The sequence below is a fragment of the Oncorhynchus mykiss genome, unplaced genomic scaffold (assembly GCF_013265735.2).
Source record: "Oncorhynchus mykiss isolate Arlee unplaced genomic scaffold, USDA_OmykA_1.1 un_scaffold_195, whole genome shotgun sequence".
In the NCBI taxonomy this organism is placed as follows: Eukaryota; Metazoa; Chordata; class Actinopteri; order Salmoniformes; family Salmonidae; genus Oncorhynchus; species Oncorhynchus mykiss.
The window spans coordinates 559,589-572,661 of record NW_023493678.1 but is presented as its reverse complement, the minus strand read 5'-3'; the positions used below and the strand labels follow the sequence as shown (position 1 = coordinate 572,661).

General features: G+C 46.9%; 1 protein-coding gene across 3 annotated transcripts in view; it reads left to right on the top strand.

Annotated features, from left to right (window-relative positions):
* Window positions 1-13,073, top strand: part of LOC110513490 — a 285,372-nt gene that overhangs the window by 64,933 nt on the left and 207,366 nt on the right. The gene's annotated exons all lie outside the window — the stretch shown is intronic.

Below are 13,073 nucleotides of genomic sequence, written 5' to 3'. Positions count from 1 at the left end.
GTTGATATTAGAAAATAAGTATGATTGGAAGTTTAGGCAAGTAATTCCAATTGGGGAATTGTTGTGGGATGTTAGCATACCATATTGCGCGTGTAGCATTCGTGCCATGGAGGATTGTGCAGGCCGGCAGGTTGCTACAGGATCCTAGTATCATGTATGTTATAGGGAATCAGATCTGTCTGACTTTTTCACCTGAACTGCTCATTGGCTGTCCATAATGAGCCCAGCGAGCAGGATGTGTAGCTGGGCTCTGCAATAATTAGCTCCCAGAGCAATTACAAATAACTATTCTTGTTTTAAAAGCGTCATTACAACTAGCAACATGACGGTCAGTCACCTCTAAGTAGGACTCAGTAGAAACGCTATGTGTTGGATTTGTCCATGTCTCGCTAAATTAACCTAGCTACATTAACAGCCGTGGAGAATTTATACTACAGTTTTAAGGGATCTCTCTGAAGGTTTTAGATGATACAGTGGTGCTTCGTCCTCTGGATGAAGAACCATACATCTCGGCTTGGCTTCATTGCATTATTATTTGGGGAACGTTGACATGCCATTTGTGTTGACGGATGGATGAAAATAATGTAATTATAGTATCGTTATACATAGGCTAGCAGGAAAATCCGCATGAGATATCCATAGAACTGAGCCCTGCTCCATTTCAGCACCATGCCGCGGTCTCAGGTGCTGCCCTGGCGCGAAACATTTCAGCACCATGGCACTGTCCCCTGACGCCAAGAAACGTGTCAGCTCTATGCAGCGGACAGCTCCACAGTGCTGAAATAGTTCAAGCCCCCTTGAACGTCTGATTTGAAATTATTCTGCAAATGGTTATAATTTATTGCACGTCCTAGTTTTGCAGCTTTACAACCTCAGAATTATATCTAATGGATGGCAGCAAGTTACGTTTTTGTATATGGTGATGAATGACGATGCATGATAAACCATAAATTAAACACAAAATCGTGCACTTAGACATATTTTCGTTTGGCAGAACATTGACAAGCTTTGATTTGTTTTCTAATGACATTGACAATTCATATAGATATTAGACTTAGATCTAATTGTGACATCATGTGTGTATGACATCTTTGAAGAATGCTCTGGCTTCAGCCAATCGGAATCGAGTATTCAACAATGCTTTGGCATAATTCAAGGACGTTCATATTCACTTCAGTTGTCTGCCGATGGTTCACTGACGTTTTTTCAAAGGAGGTATTAGTATTTCCTCTAAACAGCCTACAACAATAAGCTACTCATCATGTCAGATGACAGCAAGGTATGGTTCATTTGCCTATTTTGAGTTTAGAGGAGAAATTACTAACAATAGTTTGATCCATGGCCTGAAATCTGACCACTATTGCCGTTTTGTTTAAAATAGGAGTGAATAAGTTTTTTCATAAAGTCACAACCTAGGACTGATATTGACCTCTTATTTATCCACCAGAGCGTGAAATGGGAGGATCCCCCAGGTTAACCAAAATGAGGTTGTGGAGAATATGAAGGATGAAACAGAGACACATGAGACCTGCAAAGACAGGACAAGAGGCAAGGTAAGAAATATGCTGTCCTTTACACATGCTCTGCCTACTTAGGCACAGATCTAGGATTAGTTTACTATCACTAAATCCTAGCCTTAAAGCATTAGGAGGAGACGCTACACTGACCTTAGATCTGCTATGAGACCTATAATCTGTTGTCATGTAGGCTAAACGTAAGTCCAGTGGCGGTGCCAAGAAGACTTCCGTGGAGGAGGACAGCAGCATTGGTGCAGGTCCGAGATTACTTCATGTTGGGTGCAGGTTGTGTTCAAATTCATCAGCACCGATCTGAGTAGATAGTATCTATATAGGTGAAAGCAATATAGTGGAGGCCCGCAGAGAGATGTGCTTTTACCTGTCCAGTGCAATCAAATCCCTAAAGGTGAAGGAAATTAGGGATCAAGTTCAGATTCAACTTTAGATTTCTCTTTGCGGTTTCCCAGAGTCTTCTCAGACACCCGGGTGTGGTTTCCGGGAAAGGGGATCTATCATTGAGCAGCTGGAGAAGGAGGCTCAGAGGACTCTAATGCCTTCTCTCAAGATTGGGACATGCTGTGCCCCAATCCTCCTCTCCTTCCTGAGGAGTCTAACTGATGAGCAAGTCCCATGTCTTTTTCCAACCTCACATACAACAACTCTGAATTTATAGTCATAGTGCACCTTCTAACCACAAATGGGATTTCAAACACTACACCTAACCCTAACATCACTGTAACCACACACCTAACTCTTCCTGTAAATCAAGAACAAAATATCTCATGGACTTGCTAATTGCTTAAATAAATACACGTTTATTTTCCCTGACATGGCTATCTAGTGACTCCACTAACTCAACACCAGTGTGCAGGTAAAATATGTTTCCTTTCTTTTCTTTTCTCTAGCCAATGGAGAGTGATTCAGCAGGGCATGAAAAATAATGTAAGTCTCTCCACATAAGGTTCTGGTCAAAAGTTGTGCGCTATATAGGGAATGGTGTCATGGAATTGCTTGATTGACAAAAACATTACTCTGTTTGTTGGCCATAGCTCACATTCGAGCAGCTCTCAATGCTGTGTCTGAAGATTGTTAAAGTCGTGACCCAGACAGCCCTCCGCATTCTCCTACCAGCGCTAGCTCGTATCATGGGGGTGAACCTGAGGAGTGGGGCAACCTCCCCAGAATCCCAGTGCTCTCTGACAGGGTCTGAGGATTCCTTAGGCGGTCTGGATGAGAGAGAGAAAAGGCTGCTGATCAGTGAGATGAACTACTGGACTAAGGAGAGGAGGAGGAATGGCAGTGCAGGATGCCACCAAAAATCCACTCGCAGGACCTCATCACCATGCTGTTTGCCTAAGAGGTATGTTCACAGCAATATTTCAACATAATAATTGCAAGACCTGATCCATACTTATCATAAATTATTAACTTGGAATTCACACCTTGTAGTTTTAAGTTCTGGTCAGAAATGTTGCCACTGGGGGGATGGGTCCAGGTGAAAGTCATTTTTAACTGGGTAAGCCATGAAGTCATCTATGAATAAATAGATCAGGTACATGCCTTTCAGAAATAATCATATTCTGATGTCGTACAAACATAAAAATCAGGCAAAAAAATCGTGTCAGTTGGCTTTAGGCTTCTAGAACTACGGTGGTATGAGAAGTAATCCATCATTGCTCTAATTTGGTTTTCAGGCTCACTAATGACCCAGATTAGATGCAGTTGGTTACATTTGCATGGCTTAAGTGGTGATTGTGTGTTTATCTTCAAGGTCCCAGACCTCATTGCAGAGCTTGCCTGCAACTAGAGAGGCTCCCCTCATGGAGGAGCCTCTGAAGGCTCTTTTTGGGGTAACGGAAGAGAGCCTTCTGATATCCCTGGTTGAGGGTCACTCCAACCCCACCTCCTCCAGCTCCTCCGAGTTGAGCTGTGCTATCGTGGGGGAGGTGGTACACCAGCTTAACTCTGGCCTCTCAGTGGCCATTCAGGCCAGCCCGGGGAGTTGCCCCCCTATGGACAGTCAGGACATAGCAGCAGGCAAGGAGGTCATTCGGGTAGCCTCGGTTCAGATCCTGGCCGAGCTACAGAGCCAAACATCTGAGCCAGAGTGGGTAGGGTTTATCGAGCCCCTCATGGACCCTGTGACCGATGATGTGCTGGAGGCCATTGTCGGCACAATGGACAAAATGGCACAGGACTTCAACATCCTATTGGATCTGGCCAAGAAGATGACAATCTTGGGGTCTAAATTTCTGACCAATCTTCAATGTGACCTAGATGTTGAGTGTCCATCTGGGAAGGAAGGGACCACTCACTTTCTCAAAGAGACTGGATCCGCTACCAGTGTGGTGGCCAGAAAGATTCAGACCCTCTCTAGCCCCGACTTTCAGTCTAAAGCCCTGAAGGCGGTGAGCACCATCCTTACAAGGAAAGTCAGCAGCTCTTCTGGCATGGCTCCTTCCTCTAGGCCTTCTAGTGCTGCTCCTAGCCTTACTGAAGCCCCGCTGAATACCAGCTGCACAGCCCTGACATCTGTAACCTCCACTGCCACAGTGATTGTTAAGGCATTTGTGGGAGGCATGGAGACGATAGCATCATTTGAAGACACATGTGAAGCAGTTGATTGGCCAGTTCCTGTAAATGACCACAAAACAGGGTCTTCACAGAAGATAACCTTCTCTCTAGCCGGCACACTCTATGGCCGTATACGAGCAAAGCTGAGGGACCTTTTAACTCTAGCCGCTCGAGAAGAAGGTGTGGCAAAGGATGCTTCTCTTCGGGAGTCTTCAGACACCCTGGAAAAGGCAACTGTTTCAACTGTTGAGGTCCAGTTACCCAGCACCGAACATAGTAGAGTTCCCAGAGAGAGCCAACCAATACCAGCTCTCTGTCTCTCCAATCTGGATACCAGTACTCAAGAAGTTCTTAGCAGTGTTTTTTCCATCTACAAGTCAGAGTTATCAAAAGTGGAGAGTAAATCCTTAGCCGTTGTCAGTTCATCTGATGAGTCCCTAGAGGCTTGTTGGTTTGTTGATGGTGTCCTATCAAAGCTTGATGACTATACTATTTCCCAGTCACCCTCACCCAATGAAGACTTGAGCGTGAGTACTCAATATTCTCAACTGAGCTCAGAAGAGAGTGTCAGAATCACAGAGTCCTCAACTAGTCTGATTCAGAGTATTAAGAAGCTCTCTAGCAATCACTTTCAGACTCAGGCAGAAGAGGCAGTGAGTAAAGTGCTGATGAGATCCAGTCATTCCTTTATCACACAGATCAGCCATACTGGTCTTCAGAAAAGTCTGCAGGCTGGCTTATCATCTAGCTCACCATCAGAGATCCATGTCCTTTCAGAATCCATGTCCTCCATGTCCTCTGAGAATACAGCCTCTGGATTAGTGGAAACCTTTGTCAAAGGAATGGCGACTATTTTCCAGAAAAATGAGTCCACTGACACTGTGCTACTGGAAAGAAGTGGGAGAGTTTCACAGTGCTCCCACGGGGGCTCCCAACTGGATTATACTGAATTGAGTGTTAAAATATCAGAGGAGAAGCTTTGGTCAACAGCTAAGAACATCTGCGTCAGTATGAAGAACACACTTAAGGATTTCTTCACAGGGCTGAAGCCATCCGGATCCGAAAGGACAGAAATGGCTTCTTCCAAAGAGACCCTTGGGGAGATCCTGGTTGCTATCCAGAGTGAAATCTCAAACTTCGGGCGAATGAAGGATTCCAGGGAGCTCCTTCAGATCAATGATATGGTAGGAACTATGCTGAAGGAGATTGAGAAAAGTGAGGATGACAGTGAACAAGTCTGCCAAGACATCCCTCGAACCTGTTCATCTTTATCCACTTCTTTAAATGGTCGTAGTTCCTTGTCCAGCTCTTCAAAGGGTCCTAGGTCAGAGTGTGAGTTAGAGATCAACCTCCCTGGCACTCCCATCCCTGACGAAGTGCCTTTTGATCTGACCTGCCCCATCGTCAGGAGCTCCTGCATCGACACCAGGGACTCTAAAATGCCAGAGATTTCTACAAGTGACCTAAAGACAAAGATGATGGCACACACAGATGAACCCCTGCATCGTAACAGTCCAATGACTGACAGCAGCCGACCACCGAGTGCTAAAGTCTCTTTTCGATCCTCCACTCCGTCTTTCACCAGCAAGGGAACCTCTTTGGTACCAAAGGGAGAGGGGATTGACATTGAAGAGAAGGAGGTGTGTATCCCCAGCAGCTCTGGCCATCTGAGGGAGCTCTTAATCATCCCGGACATCAGCAGTGCCACTGCATTCCCACTGCAGTACTTGATGGACTCCAGCAAAGATGATGGCATCTGTTTTGTCACCATACTGGTGATAAGGTTGCTATCGGAGATCAGACCCTCAGCCCTAGATGGACCCTCCCAACAGGCAGCAGATCTGACAGAAACATCACAGCAACTCATCAGACAAGTCCTGTCTGAGTTCTGTGCTGCATCCAGATTATCCAGGACACAGGCATATTCCCAGAACCTGAACATCCAAAGGGTGTTCAGAGGTGTACATAAAAACCTCATGGAGGAGTTTGGCTCTTATAACACCCTGCAAGCAGCTATGTCCTCCCAGGACCCTGCATTTGACAGAGTCCTGGTAAAGTCCTTGACCCAGCAGCTGGTACAGGGATGCAAGGAGGCGTCAAGACCAGCTTCTGCTGCAACAAACCCATCAGACCAGGCTGAGACGGAGAGGGGGGCTGAGCAGAAAGCAAGAAGGAGCTTCCTTTGCTTTTCAATGACCAAACTCAGGATCAACTTCAAGGTATAGCAGGGAGTTAGCATTTGTTTTTTGTTCCAGTTAGGTGCTGATGTTATTGATGTGGCTATGATAAGACAAATACATGAAATAAATATTTTTTATTCACCACTAAATTGTTGCATTAGATTCAGAAGTGTTCCATTTATTTATTCTCTGTACCATTTTCTTTACCTTTCTTCTGTTAGCGTTCCAAGAGAGGAAACAAAAAGGACTGCCATTCAGTCCAGGACCAGACTGAGATTCCCTCTACTGATGGACATTGCATAGGTAAGGATGTTTTAGAGCTCTGCTATAGCTTGTAGTTTTGTTTAGGTGTGTGTTAGAAACATAGGAATGCCTACCAAACTCATAGCACTGTTATTTTTCAACGTTACTATACTGCATCTCTCTCTCTCTCTCTCTCTCTCTCTCTCTCTCTCTCTTACCCCATCCATTTCTCTTGTGTTTCTAGCTCCAGTTGGAGAGGTTTCTCCCTCCATATCTCAGCCTGTCAAAAAACGATCCTTGATTGTCAGGGTCTTTTCAGCAATGATGAAGCCATTCAGGCGCTTCACCAAGAAGAACCTGTAACCTGTTACGCTGCATGAAGAACTACTTTTGTAACAGCAAGACTTTTGACAAGAGAAATTTCTGCATGTCTAACCTTTCAAAGTCTATTTGATCAAATAAATGGCAATGATTTTACAAGACTTTCAAGTGTTTTGGAAGATTGATAATACTGAAGCAGATTTTCTCAGAGAAATGCACTAGTTCCCCCTTGGTTACACATTTATTGTTCAGCTTTTGAGTTGGCAGGACATAGGGCGTCAGGTAGCCTTGTGGTTAGAGCATTGGGCCAGTAACCGAAAGGTTACCCCGCATTCCGACAGAGCAGATAAAGCAGTACTGGGTAGAGCTGGTGGGGCTTTCAGAGTCAGTTTCATCTTTCTGCTCAGGCACAGGGCAGGCATCCTATGAAGTGTTTATCTCAGGAGTGCCTGATTTACCTCTGAACGGTGTCAAATGTGAGAGAAAGTGGGATCCGGGTGTTTTTTTACCGTTGTATTGATGTCTCTCTTTGACGAAGAAAAGCCTTGCCAATGAGAACCTTATTCCAGTCAGAGAGATATTATCAATATTTGTGTTGACACATACCCTACTGCTTCAGTCAGGATTGCATCACGGCTGGGGATTTGTTGTCATCTGTCTGAGACGGAGATACTGGTTGAGCAGAATACATTTAGAGGTACATTGGGAAAGAAAATCCTGCATGTATGAAAAAGCCCACCTTGTGGGTGTCACAACGTCTGCGGAAGTCGAAGCCTCTCCTTGTTCGGGCGGTGCTCGAAGGTCGACGTCACCGGTCTTCTACCGGTCTTCATTGATCCATTTTTCATTTTCGATTGGTTTTATCTTGTCTTACTACACACCTGGTTTCAATCCCATTCATTACCTGTTGTGTATTTAACCGTCTGTTTTCCCTCATGTCTTTGTCAGAGATTGTTTTATGTTCAGTATTCGTGTTTTGTATTTGGTGCGCGACGGGTCCTCGTACCCACTTTGTTTCATTGTATTTCATGGTTTTGGAGTCATGTATTTTAAGTTATTAAACTACTCCATTCCACCAAGTTTTAATTATCCTGTGCCTGACTTCCCTGCCACCTATAAACATGACTGTGATAGAATCTCCGACCAAAATGAAGTCAGCAGGAGAAGGTACCCCAGCCGTGGAGGTGGAGGAGCGCGTCATGGAACATACGGCGATGATTTCCAAACTGAGCGCAGCCATGGATCGCGTTGTCCAGAATATGGACCGCTGGGAGACACAGGGAGTTTTTCCAGCGCCTCTACCAGGACAACCGGGGTCTACCCTGAACACCCCTTTCCCACCTGAACCTAGCAGGATCCATCTATCCAAACCACAAGGATATGACGGAGCACTGTGTGTGGAGGGGGAGATGCGAAGTTGGACGATTTTGAGGAGTTCACCCACTGTTTCCAGACAGTATTCGACCACCCACCCGAGGGCAGAGCGGCGGGTGAGCGCCTCTACCATCTGAGGCAGGAGATGAGGAGCGCACAGAAGTTTGACCTGGAGTTTAGGACCCTGGCTGCCGGCGCTGGATGGAGCAACAGGGCCCTGATCGACAATTACCGCTGTAGTCTATGTGAGGACGTCCGTCGGGAGCTGGTCTGCAGAGACACCACCCTCACCTTCGACCAGCTGGTGGACCTGTCCATCCGGCTGGACAACCTGCTGGCTACTCGCGGACGTCCAGATCGGGGTCTGGTTGTTCCATCCTCCCGCACACCCTCTCCGATACCCATGGAGCTGGGAGGTGCGGTGCGCAGGGAGACCGGAGGGGGTTCCCTCTCGTGCACCATATGTGGCCGCAGAGGTCACACTGCTGGTCGGTGCCGGGTTGGTTCCTCTGGGAATCGAGGTAGCAGGCAGGGCACTCTGGCGTCACCCCAGGTGAGTAGGCACCATTCTCATCCAGAGCCCTCTGTTGCACATATGTTTGTCTCTGTTACTTTTCCTGAATTTTCCCTGCGTTCCCAACATAAGGTGCTAGTAGATTCAGGCGCGGCTGGGAATTTCAGTAATAAAGGATTAGCTCATAGTTTAGGGATCCCCATTGTTCCTGTGCATATACCTTTCCCCGTTCATGCCTTAGATAGTCGACCATTAGGGTCAGGGTTTATCAGGGAGGCAACCAGGGAGGCAACCAGGGAGGCAACCGCTCCTTTGAGTATGGTAACGCAGGGGGGTCACAGGGAAAAGATGAGTCTTTTTCTTATTGATTCTCCTGCGTATTCCGTGGTGCTGGGCCTACCCTGGTTAGCTTGTCATAACCCCACTGTTTCTTGGCCACAGAGGGCTCTCACGGGGTGGTCGTGAGAGTACTCAGGTAGGTGTTTAGGGGTTTCCGTTGGTGCTACTACGGTGGAAAGTCCAGACCAGGTCTCCACCGTGCGCATTCCCCCAGAATATGCCGATTTGGCTCTCGCCTTCTGTAAAAAGAAGGCGATTCAATTACCACCCCATCGACGGGGGGATTGTGCGATAGATCTCCTGGTAGACGCTGCACTTCCCAGGAGTCACGTGTATCCTCTGTCGCAAGCGGAGACGGTGGCTATGGAGACATATGTCTCCGAATCCCTGTGTCAGGGGTACATTCAGCCCTCCATTTCACCTGTCTCCTCGAGTTTCTTTTTTGTGAAGAAGAAGGATGGAGGTTTGTGCCTGTGAGGTATAGTTACCCCCTACCTCTTATTGCTATGGCGATTGAGTCAATGCACAGGGCTCGCTTCTTCAATAAACTGGATCTCAGGAGTGCGTACAACCTGGTGCGTATTCGGAAGGGAGACGAGCGTAAGACGGCATTTAGTACCACCTCAGGGCATTATGAGTACCTCCTCATGCCGTATGGGTTGCAGCCGTGCGTAATTAGCCGACTCCCACCACGGTAAAAGAGGTGCAGTGATTTTTAGAGTTTGCCAACTACTAGAGGTTTATGCTTTATACTGGAGGTTTATCCGGGGCGCCTAACAATGAACATGCACCTGTAGAATGGTGGTTAAGACACTAACAGCTTACAGATGGTAGGCAATTCAGGTCACAGTTATGAAAACTTAGGACACTAAAGAGGCCTTTCTACTCACTATGAAAATCACCAAAAGAAAGATGCCCAGGGTCCCTGCTCATCTGCGTAAACATGCCTTAGGCATGCTGCAAGGAGGCATGAGGACTGAAGATGTGGCCAGGCAATAAATTGCAATGTTCGTAGTGTGAGACGCCGAAGACAGCAAGCGCTACAGGGAGACAGGACGGACAGCTGATGGTCCTCGCAGTGGCAGACCACGTGTAACACCTGTACAGACCACGTGTAACAACACCCGCATCGGTACATGCGTACATCACACCTGCGGGACAGGTACAGGATGGCAACAACAACTGCCCGAGTTACACCAGGAAAGCACAATCCCTCCATCAGTGCTCAGTCTGAATAGACTGAGTAATAGGCTGAGAGAGGCTGGACTGGGGGCTGTAGGCCTGTTGTAAAGGCAGGTCCTCACCAGACATCACCGGCAACAACGTCACCTATGGGCACAAACCCACCATCGCTGGACCAGACAGGACTGGCAAAAAGTGTTCTTCACTGACGAATCGCGGTTTTGTCTCACCAGGGGTGATGGTCGGATTTGCGTTTATCGTCGAAAGAATGAGCGTTACAGAGGCCTGTACTCTGCAGCGGGATCGATTTGGAGTTGGAGGGTCCGTCATGGGCTGGGGCGGTGTGTCACAGCATCATTGGACTGAGCTTGTTGTCATTGCAGGCAATCTCAATGCTGTGCGTTACAGGGAAGACATCCTCCTCCCTCATGTGGTACCCTTCCTGCAGGCTCATCCTGACATGACCCTGCAGCATGACAATGCCACCACGCACAGAACGAGCAGTATGGCTGATTTCCTACAAGACAGGAATGTCAGTGTTTTGCCATGGCCAGCAAAGAGCTCGGATCTCAATCCCATTGAGCATGTCTAGGACCTGTTGGATCGGATGGAGAGGACAGGGCCATTCCCCCCTAGAAATGTCTGGGATCTTGCAGGTGCCTTGGTGGAAGAGTGGGGTAACATCTCACAGGAATAACTGGCAAGTCTGGTGCAGTCCATGAGGAGGAGATGCACTGCAGTACTTAATGCTGCTGGTGGCCACACCAGATACTGACTGTTACTTTTGATTTTGCCCTTCCCCTTTCGTTCAGGGACACATTATTCAATTTCTGTTCGTCACATATCAGTTTGTCTCAGTTTTTGAATCTTATGTTCGTACAAATATTTACACGTGTTACGTTTGCTGAAAATAATTGCAGTTGACAGTGAGAGGACATACACACACACACACACACACACAAAGCCTACCATCAGTAACACACTACGCCGCCAGGGACTCAAATCCTGCAGTGCCAGACGTGTCTCCCTGCTTAAGCCAGTACATGTCCAGGCCCGTCTGAAGTTTGCTAGAGAGCATTTGGATGATCCAGAAGAAGATTGGGAGAATGTCATATGGTCAGATGAAACCAAAATATAACTTTTTTGTAAAAACTCAACTCGTTGTGTTTGGAGGACAAAGAATGCTGAGTTGCATCCAAAGAACACCATACCCACTGTGAAGCATGGGGGTGGAAACAGCATGCTTTGGGGCTGTTTTTCTGCAAAGGGACCAGGACGACTGCTCCGTGTAAAGGAAAGAATGAATGGGGCCATGTATCGTGAGATTTTGAGTGAAAACCTCCTTCGATCAGCAAGGGCATTGAAGATGAAACGTGGCTGGGTTTTTCAGTATGATAATGATCCCAAACACACCGCCCGGGCAACGAAGGAGTGGCTTCGTAAGAAGCATTTCAAGGTCCTGGAGTGGCCTAGCCAGTCTCCAGATCTCAACCCCATAGAACATCTTTGGAGGGAGATGAAAGTCTGTGTTGCCCAGCAACAGCCCCAAAACATCACTGCTCTAGAGGAGGTCTGCATGGAGTAATGGGCCAAAATACTAGCAACAGTATGTGAAAACCTTGTGAAGACTTACAGAAAACATTTGACCTCTGTCATTGCCAACAAAGGGTATATAACAAAGTATTGAGATCAACTTTTGTTGTTGACCAAATACTTATTTTCCACCATCATTTCAAATAAATTCATAAAAAATCCTACAATGTGATTTTCTGGATTTTTTTTCTCATTTTGTCTGTCATAGTTGAAGTGTACCTATGATGAAAATTACAGGCCTCTCTCATCTTTTTAAGTGGGACAACTTGCACAATTGGTGGCTGACTAAATACTTTTTTGCCCCACTGTACATACATACATTCATACATGTATGTGGGGCGGCAGGTAGCCTCGTGGTTAGAGCATTGGGCCAGTAACCGAGAGGTTGCCAGATCAAATCCTCGAGCGGACAAAGTAAAAATCTGTCGTTCTGCCCTTGAACAAGGCAATTAACCCACTGTTCCTATGGCCGTCGTTGTAAATAAGAATTTGTTCTTAACTGACTTGCTTAAAGTTAAAATGTAAAAAAACAATCATACACTCTTAACAATACTGCTACAGAAGTGACACCCAGGGACGGTGCCAACAGATTACAACCACAGATTACAACCACGAGTGATCAACAGATTACAACCACGAGTGATCAACTTACACTTTATAACATGTTGTCTTCTGTCTGATTTAATGTGACCCTCTTCCTGTCTCGTAACAGATCCAGCCCAGGTGGTTCAGCAGAAGCTCCTCCAGCAGCAGGTGGTGACTGCAGCTGCCTCGCATCAGATACAGACCCCCCCCCTCCTCACAGCCCGGCCCAACAGGCCCCAGTTTCCGCTGCAGCAGAGTCCCCAGTACAGCAGCAGCCAGCCAAGGGCCAGGCTCGCGGAGGGGCCATGAGGGGCAAGACCCAGTCCAAGCCCAGCGGGGGCAGCAGCTAGGTGCCCACAGGACTAGTTAGAGCTCCCCTTTCAGCTAGGCTAAGCAGGACATCTCATCAGTGTAAATGCACTCAGTGACTGAGGACCAGCATTATGAAGAGATCCAGCGTTATGAAGGAGTGGTGGAGTCCAGTCTGAGGTGGCTGTGTTGAATCTAACCTGGTTTAAGGAACTGCTCCATGTAAAGGAATGACCTGTCTTTTAAGAGTGTCATCATCTATCTTCAACACAGTACTGTAACTGTCGGCTGTTTCCTTCGCGACTGTTTCAGAAGGTCTCCCCTGGAGGAAACCTGGACCAA